Source organism: Apus apus, chromosome 22 (assembly GCF_020740795.1).
Source record: "Apus apus isolate bApuApu2 chromosome 22, bApuApu2.pri.cur, whole genome shotgun sequence".
Taxonomy (NCBI): Eukaryota; Metazoa; Chordata; class Aves; order Apodiformes; family Apodidae; genus Apus; species Apus apus.
This window is the reverse complement of record NC_067303.1, coordinates 4,448,068-4,458,383: the sequence shown is the minus strand read 5'-3', so window position 1 is coordinate 4,458,383 and position 10,316 is coordinate 4,448,068. Positions and strand designations below refer to the sequence as shown.

At 49.2% G+C, this 10,316-nt stretch overlaps 1 protein-coding gene across 1 annotated transcript in view; it reads left to right on the top strand.

The window, feature by feature from the left end:
* Positions 1-3,091: 3,091 nt before the first annotated feature.
* TBCEL (tubulin folding cofactor E like) overlaps positions 3,092-10,316 on the top strand; it is a 33,003-nt gene continuing 25,778 nt past the window's right edge. Inside the window, exon 1 of the mRNA XM_051638659.1 lies at positions 3,092-3,164. The gene's annotated coding sequence lies outside the window, so the exon portion shown is untranslated. The remainder of the gene's footprint in view (positions 3,165-10,316) is intronic.

The window sequence follows — 10,316 nt, the reverse complement described above, 5'->3', positions numbered from 1 at the left end:
AGGGAGGAGTCATTTGTTTGGTTTGGGTTTATTTTTGGGTAGGTCAGGACCTAGTCTCCAAGGCACCGGGTTCCAGGTGCTGAACTCTACTTCCTTTTCAGAGTGTGGCAGGTGGACTGAGGGAAGGACAGGACACGCTCCCAGTGAGAAGCAGCATTTGCTGAGAGTCCACATAAGGAGTTGTTAAAATATATATAAATATATATATATATACATACACATATATATATATATTACAAAGCCAAAAACCAACCAACGAACACAGTGAACTCAAAGAGGCCTTGAAACGCCTGGAATTTCAGGGGTTCTGTGTCTTTTGTTTAGTTCTGGGGTTTTCTTCTGTTGTTTTTCTTTTCCTTTCTGTTTTTGGGGTGTGGGTGGGGGAGCCTTTTGAGGAAGCTGAGGTGGGAGCAGGTGAGAGCAGGGAGTGCTGGGGAAGGCTGCCCTTTCCCGACAGCTGAGGGAGGTGGCATTTGCTGCCCATGGTCACACTCTCCAAAGCATCCATGGCCCGTGCTCTGCACACTCCTGAGAAAAGGGACTCTGAGTTCTGTCTGGAGCTCATGAGCTCCTCTTGTCCCTCACCCACGTGGCACCCTCAGCTTTGAGGGTGGCTTTTACAGCCCGTGTGACGACGCCACACAGCGTTTGGGGAAAAACCATCAGCCCAGGATCTGGTGTGAGGTAAATATTTACATCCCTAGCAACAGCAGTAGCTGACCCTCTGCTTGGTACAGACGTGGGGTTTCCATTGACGAGTTTAATTTTCTGATTGAAAAACAAAATTCTATGCAATTTCTGGTTGTAAAAGGAAAGAGACGACAAGGGAGAGGAGGGGCAGGGGAGGTAAAGCCTTGAGTGAAGGTACATCCTGTTCTTGAATTGTTTCCTTTTATTTTTGTCTTGAATGTACTGGAATAAAAGATGTCCTTGTATAATCATGCTTTTTTTTTTTTTTTCTTTTCTTTTTTCCCCTCTTTCCTTCCCTGTCTACCCTGGCAAAAGTTGTGAGGCAGTTCAAGGCCCAGGGAGAGAAACCCAGCGACTCCCCTGCTGAAAGGAAAGAGGTGCTTTGGCTGTTGCAGGTCTCTGAGTGTGTCCACGCCCCTGGTGTTGCTGTGATCTGTAGCTGAATGGAAAGGGGAGGAAAAAAAAAAAAGGCCAAAAAAAAAAAAAGGAAAGCCCAAGATACATGGTGGTAAGGAGGGAAGGAAAGGACAACCCACTGCAGGGCAGTTGGGCCAGCAGGCACTGGGTGATGAGGACCAGGGGAGCTACAGCCTTCCCAGACCTGGAAGGAAAGAGGCTGGAGGTTGGATTGCTGGTCAAAGGGGGCTGAGTTAGGTCAACTCCATCATGTTATTGCAGGCAGGAGCCTGTCTCCAGCAGGTGTTTCGGAGGAGGGAACTGGGATGTGGTGCCACAGGGATGGGGACTTTAGGGCTTTTGTGTCGTTTCAGGCTGCACGTGAAGAGAAACTTCTGCCACCAGGAGAACGTGTACTTGGAGACACCAAGGAGAGGATTTAGAGCTTGTGGTGTAGGATGTCATGTGAGGTGTTCATTAAGGTGCTTTCTGTCTGTAAATCTGCAGGACCTTCCCCTCTCACTGTCTAAACAGAGCAGTGAAGGTGTGAGCGTGGGATGAGGTAAGAGCCCAGGAGCCCTGGGATCAGAGGGGCAGATCCTCAGCTGAGGTAAATCAGCAGAATCTTCAGCCCTGCACACTCTGCAAGGAGCCAAGCTTGGGCTTTCAAACCACTGACAGCAACACCAGAGACATCTGAGAGTGCCTGTGTTGTGTTTAAAGGCCAGGGTGTTTTTACGAGCAGCAGAATATAGTCATCAAAAAGAAGCTGCTTTTTAAAATTTATTTACAGATTAGCAGAAGAAAAGGCTCCATGAATCATTTATCAGACCCGGTGTTTTTTCACCCCTTCACCACAGTGAATAAAGAAGTATCTTGACACAGCCAGACATTATTCCTCTGCTTCTCCAAAGATCTTGCATTCAGCTGCTCAGAGAGAGGATGTCAGAAAAGAAAGATGAGAAGCCACCAGGTTTCTCTCTATCTTTGCTATTTTTATCTCCCCTGCTAGCTTGCCCCACCCATATAGTATTTTATATCTGGGTCTGTATTTTAAAGGAGATTTTCTGCATGTCCCTCTTGCCCTCTTTTCAATTTATTATTTTTTAATATTCAGAGTGTTTGCACTCAGAACTGCATCTCAGAAGAGGAGCGGATGGATAAAAGCTGCTATCATTTGGCTGCCTTTTCTGGCCTCTCTGTAGGTTCTGGATTTTCTGCTCAGCTGCAGGTTTTCCCCTGGAGGGACCCCACAACAGGCAGCACGATGCACGTGCCTGGGTTTCTGCTCATATTTGCATGCCCAGGTGGGTTTACATCTCACACACTCCCTCTCTGCCCCTGGTTTTGGCTTTCATCTTTGAAACTATTGTGGGGGCTCTTGTTCTTTTCTCAGCCATTCCCCATGCTAATGCAGTTCAAGATCTGTAATGCTTTCCTGTCCAGAAGGCACTTTCCCAGTATTGCCATCTCCTGATAAAACCCGAGTCATTCTAGTCAGATATCTGCCAGTCCCCCCTGGGAGCCCAAGATTAGATCCATTAAAATGTAATACTTTGCTTTATCCCCTCTAACTGTTTAGTTTGACCCTCCTGCTGCCCCCTCTGTTCAGGGAGCCTGGCAGCGGGGCCACTCGTGTCCCTCCCTGCTGTGACAGCCAATTCTCCAACCCCAGCTGGGTCGACAGCAGTCTGGCAGGTTCCTAACTAAAAGGCCTGGGATCTCTCCTCGTGCACTAGAGCCCCTGTTTGTGTTGTTATTCCAGGCAGTTCCATTTTCACCTAATGATAAAAAGCTATTTTGTCCCTGGAGGTTGCGTGGGTTAAGGTATTAAGGACTAAACTGGGGGCATTTACTGAGCTGGGTGGCACGAGTGAAACAGAAAAAGGGATGTTCTGTGAACCAGAAGTGCCCACAGGACTCTGGGAAGAGAGACAGTGAACTATAAATGATAGAGAGTGAACCCAGAGTGGTCCTGAGGCAGGAATCTTTTTAACCATTACAGATCCACAGAAATGCTTCCCTGCTTCTGCCCTGCCAAGTCTGTTTCTCTTCATGAATCCTAAGGGTCTCAGCAGGTAAGTGACCAAAAAGGTGAAGGAAGAGGCAAAGGGAATAGCTGTGGTTTGGCTTGGCTCTTTTTGCAGAGATCCCGAGTTGCAGGAAAGCTCTGGAAGGGATGAGGGTCCCAGCAGTCATATGTAAGCTGCTGGAGATACCTACAGCACTGGGAACTGCAGCTGTGGGCACAGGGTAGCTGGGCTAGACACACGAGTGGGGTAACTTGGTCTTGATGGTTCTTGTTTTGAATGGTAGAGGCATCCCTTGAGAAGAAGAAGGGACCTGTGGCTGAGGTCTCCTCGGTGGAGGCTGGTTGATGACTGGTTTCTAAGCTTAGAAAAGAGCAAAGAAGCAAAGATGGGCAGCTTTGGTGTGAGATTTGGGGTGAAGCTCTCACCATTTGGTTATGAAAAGGCTGGCCTGAGTGACTGGAGTCCCCTCCACTGGGTTTTGTTTCATTTAGCTCTGAGCGGGCATGGTGGGTTTTTCTTCTGGGTCGATGGTTGGACTCGGTGATCTTGGAGGTCTTTTCCAACCGTGATGATTCTGTGACATGAACTATCTGCAAAGTAGCTGTTTTTCTCTTCTACTTCACTTGTGTCCTCCTCAAAGGTGAGGAAATGTGGTGGCTTTGACTCTGTGGCTTTGACTAGAGGGGGGGAAAGCAGCTGTGCCCATCAGGAGAGCCTGCCAGGGAGGCAGGCGAAGCAAGGGAAATAGCCCCCGTGACCTAGAGGTGCCAGTAGAGGCAGAATCAGGCCAGTGATCTGCAAAAAGAACTGCAAACTGCCCTCAGAAATGGCAAAAAGTGAGTCTGGGCTCACGCTTGCAGGTCTGCTGGGTTTTTTGTCCCTTCTTGCTGCGTCTCTAACCATGAGGGGACAGCAGGTTGGCCTGAAATGAGGAGCTGCAGCTGGAAAAGAGCTAGTGGAGCAAGGGCTCAGCGTGCTGCAGAGCCTGCTGAACTGAGGATAAAGCACCCACAGTTCCAGAAACCCCATTAGAGTTTGATGGCCACTAACTGATTGAAAATACAGAGCTGGGTACAAGGTAGCACTGATGAATTCAGTATAAATAAGCCTCTCTGGAACTTGATAGCACACCGGGAAAATCAGCCCCGTATCAGCTGGATCTGACAATGCAAGGTTTATGCATCCTTCAGGGAGATTGTTTTCTTTTTTCCCCCTTCCAAGGGGGAGTCTGCTTGTGCTCCAGCTGAGTTAAGAGTCTGATTTGTGGCAGGGCTGCAACATTTCATCCCAGAAAGCATTCCAGCCAGCAGATGAGGAGTGCCTGCCTCGCCACCGATGTGCAGCTGTCCTGGGGGGGAACATGTGGCAGTTCATCACCAGCACAAAGAGCCACACAACAGCAGCTCTCTGAAAGCTCTGCTGAGGCCAGAGCAGTAAGGAAATGAAGGAAGCTAGCTTAATTAACAAAGGCTTTCTCCTCTTGCTGTGTTTAAGTCTGCAGTTATCAGTGTAGCTGGCAGCCTTCAAAGACTGAAATGACAGTAGGTGGCTGTAAAAGAGATAACAGTCAGATTAGCCAGTACATATCTTCTGCCTGGGTTTTCTATATCATACCTATCTTCAGCCATCTCTGTGTATCAAAGGGACTAGTTGGCCATTTGCCTTTAAAAAGGGCCTTATTTATCATCCTTCCCAATGTGATAAAGAAGGGTTTGTTCCACTGGAAAGACTTAACGTTTCTTGTTTCTTGGTTTAGGCTGTTCTGGAACAGTATTTTTCAGGCTTTGACCATTTTGTACAGATGAATCCTTTCAGGTTTTGTTGTGGTGCTTGTGTTTTCAGTGTCCCATGCACTGAGCTTAAGGTGCAAGGGAGGGAGAATGTCAGCTGGGGTGGGAAGGGCTGTTCCTGGCAGATGGAGGCTCTTCTGTGGAGTTGCATCCTCAGCTCCTCTAAGTCACCTGGGAGCTGTGCTGGGCTGTGCCTGCTGGGGAGCTGCTCCAGAGCAGCTTCTAAAAATCCAGGTTAGTCTGCAGCACGGGGAGCAGAGTTCTCCTTTCTTTGGGACAAAATGTGAATGGAGGTCAGGGGGAATCTCACTGGCACTGGTGAGGCACAGCAATTTAGACCCATTATTGGTGAGACCCTGTTCTCTTCCTCCTTTTCTCCCCCTCTGCCTTCCAAGCACCTTTCTCTTTCCTCTTCATCCCCAAATACTCCTCCTCATGTTGCTCACTCTCAGGAAAAAAGGATTCGGACTGACTTTTGCCTGAACTCCCAGGAAATGTTCAGGAAAGCAGTCTTCTGGCTTTTCAGGCTAAGCTCTTGCTGAGCTGAGATTTAAAGCAATTTCTTTTGAATCCAAAAGCAAATGCAAATGAGGGGAAAGAGCTAGGGGAGGAAAAGAAAAGAAAAAGGCCTCCCCTTCCCAGGTAAGCACTGAGATGACTGTGCCTGCCTAAATCTAGTTTTTCTCCCTGAGAGAGGCTCCAGTGAAGACCCTTGTCCTTTAGAGCACAGCTGCAGAGGGTGCTCAGGTTATTCCTTGCTGACCTGAACTGGGACACAGGGGTGAACACCAGCCCCTGGTTGTATTCCCGAGCCATTGATCAGCCAGGATGTCCTTAGCCCTCAGATGGAGGTCACGACGTGGTAGGGAGCCAGAGATGAGCAGGAGGCTACCAAGTGTCCCTGCTCGGAGGGCCAGAGAGCCAGGTTGCTCTCTTTTGCATGGAAGGTTTGTTTGCTGGCTGTTTGAAGCAGCCCTGGCATGCTGCTGCCCATCTGACCAGGTCAAATGGGGGAGGATTTCTGTTTGAAGCCAAATCTTGAACTTAAAAGGTTTTGCAAGGGGGAAATCTGCTGCTTTAGCAGATGCAATAGTCACTCTGAACAAGGTGGACACTGTATGTCAGGGGGACAGAATTATCCTGGAATGAAGCCCCCCTTATTTTGGATTTATTTCTGGACCAGATCGTGTCCACAAGGAGCTGTTAGAAAGCAGCAGCAAGGATGGAAAAACTGGATGGCTCACATGCCACCAAGCCTTGTCTGGCACAACAGGAGATGCTGTCAGAGAGGAGCTGTGCTCTCCTGGGAAGGGAGAGAGGTTAATGGAGCGACTGGCAGAATCATGGAATGGTTTGGGTTGGAAGGGACCTTCAAGACCATCTAGATCCAACCCCCTGCATGGGCAGGGACACCTCCCACCAGCCCAGGTTGCTCCAAGCCCCATCCAACCTGCCCTTCAACACTGCCAGGGATGGGGCAGCCACAGCTTTTCTGGGCAACCTGGGCCAGGGTCTCCTCACCCTCACACTCCAGAATTCCCTCCTCATATCTCACCTCAATCTCCCCTCCTCCAGTTTTAATCCATTCCCCCTTGTCCTCTCACTACTGCCATTAATGTAACAGCTGACCCAAGCTGAACTGTGATCCTGGCCCATACTTTGCTCATGGTTATTTCTGGCTGTGGTGTCCCAGCAGGGAGAAGAGCAGCAGAGCTATCTCCCTACCAGCTTGCTGCTCCATCTTGGACTTTGGGCTAAACCTGCATCCTTTTCCTGCTTGGGCTTTCTTGACAGGGAGATAGGGAAGAAGTCCTGCCAGGCAGAGGAAGGATGGTGCAGGGTTTGAGATGCTGACTGAGCAGTGGGCAGCCACAACCTCTCACTATTCTGCTCTAGCTGGGCCTTTAGGAATGTCACTTTAGCACCCTGGGACTCTCCTCTGCATCATAAAGTGGGGATGATCTGAGTACTTTCCAGCCTCACCATGTTTACCAAACCCCCTGTCAGATAATAGAAGTGGAGGAAATTGTTTGGATTAATGTGTAGGACTAGAGGGGTCTGGCAAGGTTTAATCTGTTCATGTTTGCAAAGGACTCTGAGAGCTTGGGATGAAAGCGGGTGGAGATTTGCCAAGTGTTTGCTAACATTAATGGTTAATTATTATAAATGCTGGCAGCTACATACTCAGCCAGCATCCTTCTCCAAGTGAGATCCAGACCTGTAATGGAGTTGTTACACACACAAGGCAGGGAGAGACAGCTTCTCCTTCTGTTTTGTCTTGTTCTCCCAGCCAAAGTCCCATTCCAAAATCAGACAGCAGCAGCCTCATCGTAACAACCAGTTGTGAAGCCAGAGCATTTAGCAGAGGAAGACCTTATTCTCATGGCTGGGCTCACTTCTGTTTGCTGGTGCCCTTTTTGGCTGGCTGAACAGAATGGAAATCATAGAATCACGGAATAGTTTGAGTAGGAAGGGACCTTCAAGATCATCCAGTTCCAACCCCCTGCACGGGCAGGGACACCTCCCACCAGCCCAGGCTGCTCCAAGCCCCATCCAACCTGCCCTTCAACACTGCCAGGGATGGGGCAGCCACAGCTTCCCTGGGCAACCTGGGCCAGGCTCTCCCCACCCTCACACTCCAGAATTCCCTCCTCATGTCTCACCTCAATCTCCCCTCTTCCAGTTTTAGATCATGGTCCAAATGAGCTGTATCCCAAACGGGGCAGCACGTGGGTGCCACGCTGGGCAGGGCAGGGACAGATCCAGAGTTGACTGGAGAAGGGCTCTGGGCACAACTCCTTCCCACCTTCTTGGTGCTCCAGCTGGGTAACCAGCACCTGGCCATCCTGTGCCACTTCCCAAGGTGTGAGGTGCCACCCTGGGAGCTCAGAGGAGCGAGTTTAGCCCCAAATGCCTGAGATTTGATTTCCCAGACATAATCTGATGGCCAGAACCTTTGCAGCAGCACCTGAGAAAGCTGCCTTTATCTATTAGTGGCCACCCAGACAATGAAATCAAATGAATAAGAGGCTCAGGGTGCATTTGGTCCCGTGAACATCACTAGCAATTGCCAAATTAGGAAACCCCAATAGCTCTTCAGACCACACCAGCACAGATCCGTTTGTTTGATTTCCCCATTTAATTCCACAGCCTGAATTTCTGAAGCTGGAAGCTGCATTGTTCCTATCTTTTGCCTACAGATAATGCTTTAGAATTATGACCGTGGAGTAATATTTGCTCTTAAAGGTAAATTCAAGGTGCATTAGTCTCCAGTAATTGTCAGAGACCCAAGAAGTGATTTGGGGAGCGCTTAGGCGGAACCAAAGCCCTTAGTGAATTGTTACCTGAAATTAATGGTGTGGTGAGAAGCTGCCTGGATTTGATCAGCTGCAAGCAGGACTAAATGAAGTCAGGCTTTAAAGTCATTAGCAAAATATCTGGGAGACAGAGCTGCTGTGGCCTTGATTCTTGTGTCTTAAGGGGCCAAATCTGCAATGTGCTCTGAGTCTGCAGGACTTCCCTGGCTTCCAGGGAAGCTTCCAGGGGAGCTGGGAGGACCCAGGATCTCCCAGGCTGGGGCTCTGGAGCTCAGGTTTAGGTCAATCTGACTACCAGGATTCACACCTTTAACTCCCCACTTCATTCCCCCCAGATAAAATGAAAGGTCTTCTCTCCACACTTAGCAAATCTCCAATTTTAATTCTCATTATTAAATCATGAAATTGGCCCAAAATGTTTAAATTAAGTGAAAGGAAGAGAGATTTGTGAGAAAAATGGAAGTCTCTTTGAGGAATTGAAGAATAGCCTCTGAGGATGAAGCAAGTTGCCAAAGCCAGGAGGAAAAGGATCAAAAAAGCCCAGAAGTAGAAAACTGTGTGTGTTTCGAATCCTCTCCCCCAAATTTCTCTGGTGATTTAAATAGAGAGAAATTATTCTGCTTAGCAGCAGAGTGGATTGATGCTTTTTCCCCTGCTGCTGCCATTGTCTCCCTGTGCAACACAGAATTTCCCTGATCTCTGTGGGTCTGTGTCCCCTTCCCTGGGCACAGCAAAACCTGTCAAACATGATTAGTGGGAGTTGGGAATTAATTTGGTTTAGGTGCCTCACTCTGACTAGAATGAGTCCTGCTTGCTTCTGCTTTTTTTTATAGCTTTTTTTTTTTTTTTTAAATTAACATAGTGATTAATTAACTGTTTCATTTTCTACAGTCTGTGTTTGATTCTCTATCTCAGGTAATTTTTTTTTTTAATTTTTTTTTTTGGCCTGAAAGATCTGCTCCAGATCAGGAATTAGGGGAGTTTATGGCTTGTATTCTGAGTGGTTCCCTTCTGGCCTGTCCAGACCCAAGGACAGGATCACACCCTGGGAAGTGCCCCCCTGGACAGGGACTGATGATTATTTGTGGCACATTAGATGTGTGAGTAATGAGGGAAAGATTGTGAATTTTTTGGTGGAATTTGTGGAAAGGGTGGAATTTTTCCAGATGTGATCCAAGGGCTGGAGCAGGTCTGCTCTGGAGACAGGCTGGGAGAGTTGGGGTGTTCAGCCTGGAGAAGAGAAGGCTCCAGGGAGACCTTAGAGCACCTTCCAGTGCCTGAAGGGGCTCCAGGAAAGCTGGGGAGGGACTTGGGACAAGGGCAGGGAGGGAGAGGACAAGGGGGAAGGGATGAAAACTGGAAGAGGGAGATTGAGGTGAGACATGAGGAGGGAATTCTGGGCTGTGAGGGTGGTGAGACCCTGGCCCAGGTTGCCCAGGGAAGCTGTGGCTGCCCCATCCCTGGCAGTGTTGAAGGGCAGGTTGGATGGGGCTTGGAGCAACCTGGGCTGGTGGGAGGTGTCCCTGCCCATGCAGGGGGTTGGATCTAGGTGATCTTTCAGGTCCCTTCCAGCCTAAACTATTCCATGATTCTGTGATTCCCTGATGATGTTTTTCTTGTTGAGATTGATCAGGTCGGGCTCTAAAAGCATGAACACGAAGACACTGGGTTTGGATTGCTCTGTGGTGTCTCTGGGCAGGATGCCCCTTCAGTCACCCTTGCTCTGGGTGCTTGAGCCACGTCCAGCACCTGAGGACCCTGTGGGCATCTCCTGTGCCACCAGCCAGGCAGAGGAAGCGAGCAGAGAGGTGGCCCCAGTTCCCATGGCCTGTCTGATCCTGGGGGAGGTGGTGGTGGGAAAGAGGGGAGCCTGCCAGGGAGGGGTCACCCTGGCCAAACAGTAGCAAAAGCTTTGGCAAGCAGATCTGTGTCTGCTGGGGTGGAGCAGGCTGAGGCCCATCAAGCTTCTTTCCCCGGAACAATGAGGCAGCCAACAGATGATAAGCACATTCAACGGGCTCTGCCTTGGGCTGAATTCAAACTGGCCCCTGGAGGTGAAAGCCTAGATTGTCTTAACAATTCCCTGGCTT